We start from the raw sequence: 10481 nt of genomic DNA on the forward strand, positions 1-10481 counted from the left end.
CCTTTTTATTTTTCATCTCAGTTTGTTTGTCAGTAGAGTTCCTTTTTATTTTCTTCTTAATTTACTCATCAGTAAAGTCCCTTTTCCATTTTTATCCTCAGTTTACTCGTCAGTAGAGTTCTTCTGTTATTTAATCGGATCGTCAGTATAATTATTTACTTCTTCTCATATTAACATTTAGTTTGTAGTCTGCTACTAACAGTCCTATAAATATCTTCTAGATTTCTATTTAATTTATTCGTCAGTACAGTTCTATTATTTATCTTCTGCATTTTTACATAATTGCTCGTAAGTAGAATCCCACTTACTAGAATAGAAACACAGTATGTTTGTCAGTAGAGTTATTTTTAATCTGCTCGTCAGTAAAGTTTCTTTTTATTTTCTTTCTCGATTTGCTCGTCAGTGGAGTCTCTTTTTAGTTTTCTGGTCAGTAAAGTCCCTTCTTATTTTCTTATTCGATTTGTTCGTCAGTAGATTTCCTTTTCATTTTTCTCGTCGGCTTGTAAATTTGCTCATCAAAATTTCTAAAAAAAAATGTCATATAAGAGTATAAAAAGAACTCTACTCACGGTCAACTTAAAACAGCATTAAAGTTTTGTGTTTCTTATCGTTTACACTCTGTCCCTTTTTATCATATTTCTCAGTTTGTTCTTGAGTACTGTTGGTTTAAAAAGAAGCACACGAAGAAATTATATACAGAATTTATTGAACACACAGAAATAATAATTTTACATTTGCGAAGATTTGTTGTTTGTTAGGCGGCTTAGACAGAACAGGACGTGCTTGTGTAAAGCGTAGTGCAATTTTAGCATAAGACACTCTCCTACTAGTGGGAGAGGCCGTTATAGAGCGGCGAGAAATTTGAACACAAAATATAATCGTACTGTAACAAAATTCAATCGTAACTGTATATTTATTATTTTCTTTCGCGTCTAAAAAAATTTCACTTCAATAATTCCACTTGCATCTGACTTGTTAACTTCCCGAAGGAGAAGTTTATGTTTTCATCAAAAAATCCGACTCGCTAATTTTATGTTTTCTCGACATTTCAAGCCATTCTGAATCGAATGAGATCACATTTGGAAATAGTATGTGTGTGTGTGTGTGTGTGTGTGTGTGTGTGTGTGTGAACAGATTTTTTGCCGTAAATCGACGTTTTCTCCAAAACGGTTGGACCGATTTCAAAAATTTAAAAGCCATTTGATGTATCTCGATGAGGACTATCGTCTCTGAGTTTTGTGCGGCGATCGGCCGGGCCGTTTCTTTGTAAATTGCAGAAAAGTGAAAAATTTTTCGTCCACGTTTTAGCCCGCAATTCTGAATCGATTCTGAATATTCAAAAACCATTCGATAGATATTGGTTGGGAATCGTGCTGATTAGTTTTTGGTAAAGATCGGCCGAGCCGTTTTCTTGTAATAAAGTTAAAAAAAAAAAAAATTCGACGATTTTTATGATTTTTTTTTGACGGTAGATATCATAGTCTTCTAGATCATACTCAAATATTACGGCCCTGCGACAAGCCGTTTAATTTTAAAAATTCTTCAAAGTTTGCAAAAAGTACTATCGTTTTTTGGCATTTGTCAAGTTAGACCTTTGATCGACATTTTCTCAAAAACGCCTGAAACGATTTCAGGGTTTAAAAGCTATTTGATGTATCTCAATGAGGACTATCGTTTGTCTGTTTTGTGAGACGATCTGCCGAGCCATTTCTTTGTAATTTGAAAAAAAGTGTTAAACTTTTTGTCCACATTTAACCTCAAACTACCGAACCGATTTTAAAAAATCAAAAACTGTTCGAAAGATATTAGTTGGGAATGATGCTGATTAATTTTAGGTGAAAATCTACCGAGCCGTTTTCTTGTATTTTACTGTTGAAAAAAAAATTGAAGCCGATTTTTATGGAACTTTTTTGGCGATATATATCATGGTCTTATAGAACTTACTGAAATATTGCGGCCTTACGGCCAGTAGTTTAATTTTAGAAATTTATCAAGTTTGAGAAAATGATTAGTTTTTTTGATGTTTGTTAAAATTAAAATTAGACAATTTATTTGGTATAACGATAGAGTACTCGGTCTTAATGAACATACCATTAAAGTCCTATGGATTTTAAAAATTATTGATTTTTGAAAATTTGTTTTTAGAAAATACTTCGAGTCAAAGTCAAAGTGTTCGTTTGTTTTCAATTATGTGTAATAAATCCACTCGGAATACTTTTAATGACTCATAAATTAATTTATTTTTTTTTTGATTAAGTCGATTATTTACACATATCGGGAAGTTCATGTAACTTGCCTCAAGGCTAAATACCAAACTAGTTTTGTTTATTTATTACTATCCTTTTTCCCTAGGCTCTCCGCCACATAGGCCCCGCCGCCCTCGTGGCCGACTACCGCGGCCTCTGGCTGCGCCTCAGCAGGATGACCCGAGACACAGGCCTGGCAACCTGCTACACATTCACCTTCATCAACCTCTATCTTTTTCTAATCATAACACTGTCGATCTACGGACTGATGTCGAAGATAAACGACGGTTTCGGCACCAAAGACATCGGTTTGGCCCTGACAGCCTGCTGCAGCGTCTGCCTGCTGTTCTTTATATGCGATGAAGCCCATTATGCATCCAGCAATGTAAGTGATAAAGGATTCATTTGTGTATTTTAAGGATCGATTGTGCTGCATAACAGACAAATGTTATGGCAAGGCTATGTTGCGCTCTGACTTGCATACATTATGCTACTGAATCATACTGAATACTGTCAAAATGTCCATGTGTTATCAAATAATAAGATCGTTTTTTTGACTGTTATGCGACAGAATCAGACCATTAAATGCATTTTTATTTTGCCTTAAGGCAAGTTGCACAAACTTTCCAACAGGAAGAGTTAGTTTTTTTTACCAGTTTACTCATCAGTAGAGTTTCTTAATTATTTTCATTCTCAGTTTACTCGTCAGTAGAGTCCATTCTTTAGTTTGAACGTCAGTAGAGTCCCTTTTTTATTAACTTCCCGTAGTGTAAGTTATTGTAATGGGCCGAAAATCGAAATTGAAAATTTTTACATTTCTCGACGTTTTGAAGGTTTCTGAACATTTTTAAGGAGCATACCTCAGAAACTAAATGGATGTGTGTGTGTGTATGTGTTTGTTTGTATGTATGTATGGATAAAAATTTCCAGTCACGTTTTCGGGCGCACGGATCAACCGATTTAAATGGTTAAAAAAAACATTCGATTCCTATTGATAAGGAGATATGCTGATTAGTTTTTGGCAAAGGCAGGTACAGTCGTTACGGAGATACGGAGCATAGAGTGAAGAAAATAGAAATCGAGTTGTTGAGAAAACGGAGTATCAGATTTGAATGATCTGAAAAACTTTCTGCTTGTTTCAACAAAATAATCGCTATTGCAAAAAAAATTTTGTTCCTAATTTTTTTTTCAAAAAATAATTTTGTAATTTTGGATTAAAAATTCAAAAAATTACCCAAGTGCGTTTAGACTGTTTGTGTACCGGAGCACTTTTCCAATTTTGCGAAAACTATTGAAAAATGTGAAAATGCCGCCAAGCTAAGCACAGTAGAAATGAAAATGTCGCACAAAATTATTTACCAATTTACCAAAATTACAAAAATATTTTATGTAAAATAAAGCAACTCTACTGATGAGCACACTAAGAAAAAGCACACGAAACTGACGGACGGAATACAAAAAAATAAAAGAACTCTACTGAAAAACAATTTAAAATTGCCAAAACTTTTTATAAACAATTATCTGATAAGGAATTCTACTGACGAGCAAATTAAATTTGAATTAGAGAACAATATTGGCAATGAAAGATGTTAAAAGCAAAAAGGACCCTACTGACAAGCAAACTAAGAAAGTGAAGAAACTTTCTTAGAAAAAGGGAGTAAAGAATTATAAGGCAAAAAAGAACTCTTAAAGAGGTGAATAATTATTTTTACTGAAGAGCAAACAGAATTAAAAAGAAAAAAGGACTCTACTGACGAGCAAATAGAAATGAGAAAAAATAAAACTCCAAGTAAACAAAAAGAACAGCACAGAAGAGTAAACTAAGAAATACTACAAAAAAATCAAAGAAAAAAATAAAAAATGTGACTATTGACAAACAAACTGAAAAAGAGTATCTATTGACGAGCAATCTGATTAAAGATATATAGAAACTCTACTGACAAACAAACTAACACTAAAAAAAATAATTCTACTAACTGGCAAAATAAAGGATTGGAAAACGAACTCTACTGACGAGCAAATCGAACTTGAACCTGGAAATATTAGAAAAGAGAACTCTACTGACGTCCAAGTTTAAATGTTGAAGCAAAAAGGACTCCACTAACGAGTAAATTAGCAAGTAAAACTGGACCCCACTGACAAGCAAACTCGACATAATACCAAGAAAAAAATTCTACTGACGAGCAAATTAAAACATAGGCAATAAGATAAAAAGAGAACTCTAATGACGAGCAAACTGAAATTCGACATAAGATAAAGAAATGAATGACTAAACGATAAATGAGATATAAAAGAATGAAATGAAAAGATATGAAAGAATGAAAGACTAAAAATAAATTAAAAAGCAATCTGAAAAAAATAGGACTTTACTAACGTGCTATCTCAAATGCGAGGCATAAAATATGAAAAAGATTCTACTGACGAGCAAACAGAATCTTTTATGATGCAGTTATCATAACATTCTTCTTGAGTTTGTTTATATGTACTCGTAAAATACGCCTGATCGCACAGCAAATAGAAGACATTTTCATAATTTTCAATACCAAGAACAAGCATAAGAGAGCATTGCCATGACAACGCTATGCTATGAGCTTTGTTACAGCAAAATTGCCCTATAAGTTTCTTATATAGAATTAGTTTACGCGTCAGTAGAGCCCTCTTTCTTTTTTCGAGATATCTATTTAATTTGCTCGTCAGTAGAGTCCTTTCATTTTATCTTCTAAGTCACTATTTAGTATAGTCCCCTTCTTTTCTTTCAGTTTGCTCGTCAGTAGAGTCCTCTTTTATAAATTCATTATATAATTATTCTTTAAGGTCCAAACGAATTTCCAAAAGAAGCTCCTAATGGTCAACCTGTCCTGGATGAACATTGCTGGCCAAACGGAGGTCCACCAGTTCTTAAGGGCCACGGAAATGAATCCATCGAATATCAGTTTGGGCGGATTTTTCTACGTAAACCGAAACTTATTCAAATCGGTAAAAATAATAAATATATATATATATTATATATATATATATATATATATTATAATTATTATTTATAATTGTTTTTGTTATAATAGTTATTAGCGACCATGGTGACCTATCTGGTGGTTCTTCTGCAGTTCCAAATCAGCATTCCGACAGAATTGGGGGTTCCGGTTGACGAAAACACTACTATGAGTTCTAATATAAATTAATTAATATCATTATAACTAATGTATTTTTTTGTTGTAGATGGTATTTGAATTAAAAGTTATCTAGTTTAAATGTTTTTTAAAATCTTTAACGCCATATTTGACAGTTTTGATTCTATATTTGACAGTTTCGACTGTCAGAAATGCTTCAGACTCCATATTTGACAGTTTTGACAGGGTAAAAAATCGAAATCTTTGAAGTCAAATAGTTATTACTTAATAATTGTATCCTTATGTTGTAGTTTAAATATTTAAATTAAATTCTATCCTTATCATGATGTTTGTTTACTATTTATTGCTAATTGTTAACTTCACATTTAACATTAACCCCTGCGCCATATTTGACAGTCAAGTGTCAACATGTTTGAACTGTCAATAAATTTGCGACACACTTCACAATTGAAGACAATTACGCCATATTTGACAGTTGGACACAAGCTTTATTTTAAAACTAATAAAAACGAATATCACTTTTGCCTGTAATCTAATTTGTCCAAATTAAACCTTGAACCTTGATTACAAGACCAAAGCTCGTACAACTGAAAAACAAACAATTTCTAAATAATAATGAATAAATCAATTTTGAATTTGAGTTTCCTTCAAATAAGTCACGTGTTATTCATGCGCCATGTTTGACAGTTTTGACAGTTCATACATTTAAATATCAATAAAATCAAAGTAAAAATCAAGTAAAAATAAAAATATAAATAATTAAATATTTGAATTTATGAGAAATAACAATTAAACATTTAAATTTATCATATTATTTTATGTTAAGAAAAAATCTTGTATTAATAATCTTTTACCTTTTATATTATTTTTATCTTATGCATTCTCAAGACCAAAGTATGAATCCCAATGAAAGATCTAAATATATTTCTTTAATAGTATTATTTACTGCATCGGTTTAATTTAATTTTATTTATTCTATTATTAAATTTCTATGTTTCTATTACCTTTTATGCTACTTAATAAAATTTGCAAAATATTCCGACAAACACAAATCGAAATTACAAAGTTGACCTCAAGAAGCCCTTATTAGGAATTAGAAAATTGAAAGTAGCAGAAACCTTGACAATTTTCACACAAAGCACATTATTTATATATTTATATATATATATATATATATATATATATGTATATATATAAATATATATATATATATATATATATATATGTATATATCTCCTTTTCAAATGTGATCAGAATCAGTTTTACGACTTTTACAATTTATTTCACGCTTTAAGTTAACGATTAATTTTTAATTAACAATCATCGAGTGTTTAATTTAATTTCAATTAAACTGAATAAAACAAATTAAAAATTTTATTACCATTTTGTGGCAAGAATTGACAGCAAGAAAGAGTTGTGCCTCTTTCATAGACAAAAATGAACAAAATTAAAACAAATTAAGGAACAAAATTTTACTTTAAATGAATTTTATACGATTGTTGGGTTGTTAGTTAGTTATATGTTATCATTATTTTTTATGCGTTTATGAAAAAAATTGCAATAATATAGTTTCAACAATTATTTACGAAAAAAACAGTCTGGCAGATCTTTACAAACTAATTATTAGCGTCATCATTGACAGATTTTTTTTTTATCGGTTTTGGAAGATATTATGTTATATATAATATATATTGATAATATAATGAGATTTTAACACAAAAGCCCTATACATATTGCATATATACAATATATTATATGTCCTACCTACGATTTTATCGCTAACCACATCTATTGTGTCCCACGCGAAACACGGCCGATGACGCCATAAATTATTCTGACGTAATTGGATAACAGTCAAGTGCATAATTTATATATATATATATATATATATATATAAATATATTAGCAAAGACTAATAAATTTATTTTAAAAATTTATATTACAATCTACACGTTTCGGATAGCTCGATAATCCTAGTCTTCATTCAGTGGAAACTAAAAATAAAATTTAGAAACTAAAACAATTGAATTAAAAAATATTATAAAGAGTCAAAAGTACATACTTTTAGTTAATGTGGAAAACAGAAAATTCAGAAATACATGGACCCCTTTTTTAAAATCCATTTTGCTATTTAATTTGCTCGTCAGTAGAGTCCTTTTTTTAAATCTATTTTGCTCGTCAGTAGAGTCCTTTTATAAAATCTATTTTGCAGTTCCGGATTTTGCTCGTCAGTAGAGTCCTTTTTTTTAAACTCATCATGCTATTTAATTTGCTCGTCAGTAGAGTCTTTTTTTAAAATCCATTTTTCTATTTAATTTGCTCGTCAGTAGAGTCTCTTTTTTAAATCTATTCTGCTATTCAAGTTGCTCGACAGTGGAATTTAAACTCGTTATGCTATTTAATTTGATCGTAAGTAGAGTCCCTGTTTTTAAAATCCATTTTACAGTTCTATATGTTACTTTGTTTTAACTATTTTTGTTTATGAATTTAAGTTTGCTCATCAGTAGAGTTCAGTTTTAATTTTCAAGATGATTTTATTTCAAGAAAATTTGCTCGTCAGTAGAGTCTTTTCCGAAATTTTAAAAAATCAAAATAAACTTACTTATAAAAAACGTCTTATCACTTCAAATTGTCATAGTGACATAAAATAAAAAAAACAAAACAAAAAATCAAAATTTCTATAATATCACGGATTTTAAAACTTTTAAAACAATAACCTCATTTATACTTTCAATATTTTTACAATTTTAAACAAAATTATCACAAATCCTAAAATAAAATCTATTTTATTAATTTTCAACCCTCAGTGCTCGAGTATTTCCAACACACACGACACAAGGTAACGACCATTATAAATGATAATAAAATAATTATATAAAATGATTATAAATGAATAAATGATTATAAAAAACAAAATAAATAAGAAAAATCGTTCAAAAATGACAAATTTAAAGTGTTGAATAAGTTGTACACTAGTGCCGCATTAATGAATATTCATTTATCATTAGCACTCGTATTAATTTTTTGTTACAATTTATTTTTGTTAATCAAGACTTTAAATGTCTTATTTACAAAATTGATATGAGCAAAAAAATATAAAAATACAAAAAATGCAATAAATTGAATAGAAAATGAAAAAAAAAGTTAAAATAAAAATAAAATGATAACAGTAATGCAACTCATATTAACGAAATCAAATTCTGTAAATAACAAAAAAGTACTGAAAAATACTTAAAATAATTTTATATTTTGTACTATTTGTTTCTTATTTCAAATTAATTATTATTTACATCTCTTCTAACTAGTACATTTTTAAGCAATAATTAGTTCAAAACTCAAAAAACTTTAATAATTTTCTACCCTCAGTGTTCGAGTATTTCTAACACTCGTACATTAAGCCAACGCATAGTATCTCAACGCACGTTCTAGAAGTAACCGTTCGATATTATGCACAAGTCGATACGATGGCTCGTTGGTCTAGGGGTATGATTCTCGCTTCGGGTGCGAGAGGTCCCGGGTTCAAATCCCGGACGAGCCCGATTGAAAAATATTTTATTTTTTTGCAAAATTTATTTGATAATTAACTAATTAATTAGTTTTATTAATTAGTAGTTGCAATTTGCGATCTTAACTCGCACACTAAAGGTAAAAAATAAATAATTAAATAAGTTTTTGTGAGCAAATCTTATACTACTTAATATACACTTCTTTAACAAAATTTATTAATAAATTACTAATATTTATTAATTAGTTAGGTTTTATTGGTTTTTAACTATTTAATTAGATTTGTTAATTAGTTGTTGCAATTTGCGAACTTAACTCGCACACTAAAGGTTTAAAATAGTATTAAATAAGTTTTTGTGAGCAAATCTATCTTACTACTTAATATACACTTCTTTAACAAAATTCATTAATAAATTACTAATATTTATTAATTAGTTACGTTTTATTGGTTTTTAACTATTTAATTAGATTTGTTAATTAATGGTCGCAATTTGCGAACTTAACTCGCACACTAAAGGTAAAAAATAGTATTAAATAAGTTTTTGTGAGCAAATCTTACTGCTTAATATACACTTCTTTAACAAAGTTTATTAATAAATTGCTAATACTTATTGATTAGTTAGGTTTTAATGGTTTTTAACTATTTAATTAAACTTGTTAATTAGTCGTTGCAATTTGCGTAATGTTTTTTTTTTTTTAATTTCAATAATTATTACAACTGTTAAATTATTAACATCTAGTAATATTGATAAATAATAACATAAATTTAAATAAATAAGAGTGCAAAGGATAAAATTTACATGAAAATAATATCCGTAATATGATTTGATATAAAATATAAGCAAATAGTAATAAAAATTAAATTAATAAATATTATAAATAAAATTTTTTAATACTGTAATTAAAGATTTAGATAACCATCAGATCTGTTTTTTGGTCTCTTATAAGCTACTTAAAAACTTCTTTGAGAATTTGTTTTGCCAAAAAAAAATCCGATTTGCTAATTTTGTTTTTTCTTGGACGTTTCAAGTCATTCTGATTCGAATGAGACCAACAATTAGAACCAAAATGTGTGTATACAATTTTAAATAAATAAAACTTGTATACAGAATTTAAAGCCAAATAAAACTTTATACATAACAGTATTATTAAAAATCATTAAAAATAAAATTAGAAACATACTAAAATATTAATAACATTTTATTAACTTCCCGTAGAGTAGTTATAGTAATGAGCCGAAAATCAAAAATGCAAATTTTTGCATTTCTCGACGTTTTGAATGTTTCTGAACATTTTTAAGGAAAGAGAGAAGAAACTAAATGGATGTGTGTGTGTGTTTGTGTGTGTGTTTTGTATGTCCGCATTTTTTCGTCCAAGTTTTTGGGCGCACGGATCAACCGATTTGAATGGTTTGAAAAACATTCGTTCCCTACTGATAAGGAAATGTGCTGATTAGTTTTTGGCAAAGGCAGGTCCAGCCGTTACGGAGATACGGAGCAAAGATTGCAGAAAATACAAATCGAGTTTTTGAGAGAACCGAGTATCGGATTAGAATGATCTAAAAAACATTCAATTTGTAATGATTGGAAGAAGATGCGATTAG

At 29.1% G+C, this 10481-nt stretch overlaps 1 non-coding gene and 1 pseudogene across 1 annotated transcript; both read left to right on the forward strand.

The window, feature by feature from the left end:
• Positions 1–5425, forward strand: part of LOC113378580 — a 38887-nt pseudogene extending 33462 nt beyond the window's left edge.
• Positions 5426–8840: 3415 nt separating this feature from the next.
• Positions 8841–8912, forward strand: Trnap-cgg. The gene has a single exon. It is a non-coding gene; the product is annotated as a tRNA-Pro (tRNA).
• Positions 8913–10481: the final 1569 nt, after the last annotated feature.

Source organism: Ctenocephalides felis, unplaced genomic scaffold, assembly GCF_003426905.1.
Source record: "Ctenocephalides felis isolate EL2017-DRISC unplaced genomic scaffold, ASM342690v1 CF-g0.4_SCAFFOLD_01886, whole genome shotgun sequence".
Classification (NCBI taxonomy): Eukaryota; Metazoa; Arthropoda; class Insecta; order Siphonaptera; family Pulicidae; genus Ctenocephalides; species Ctenocephalides felis.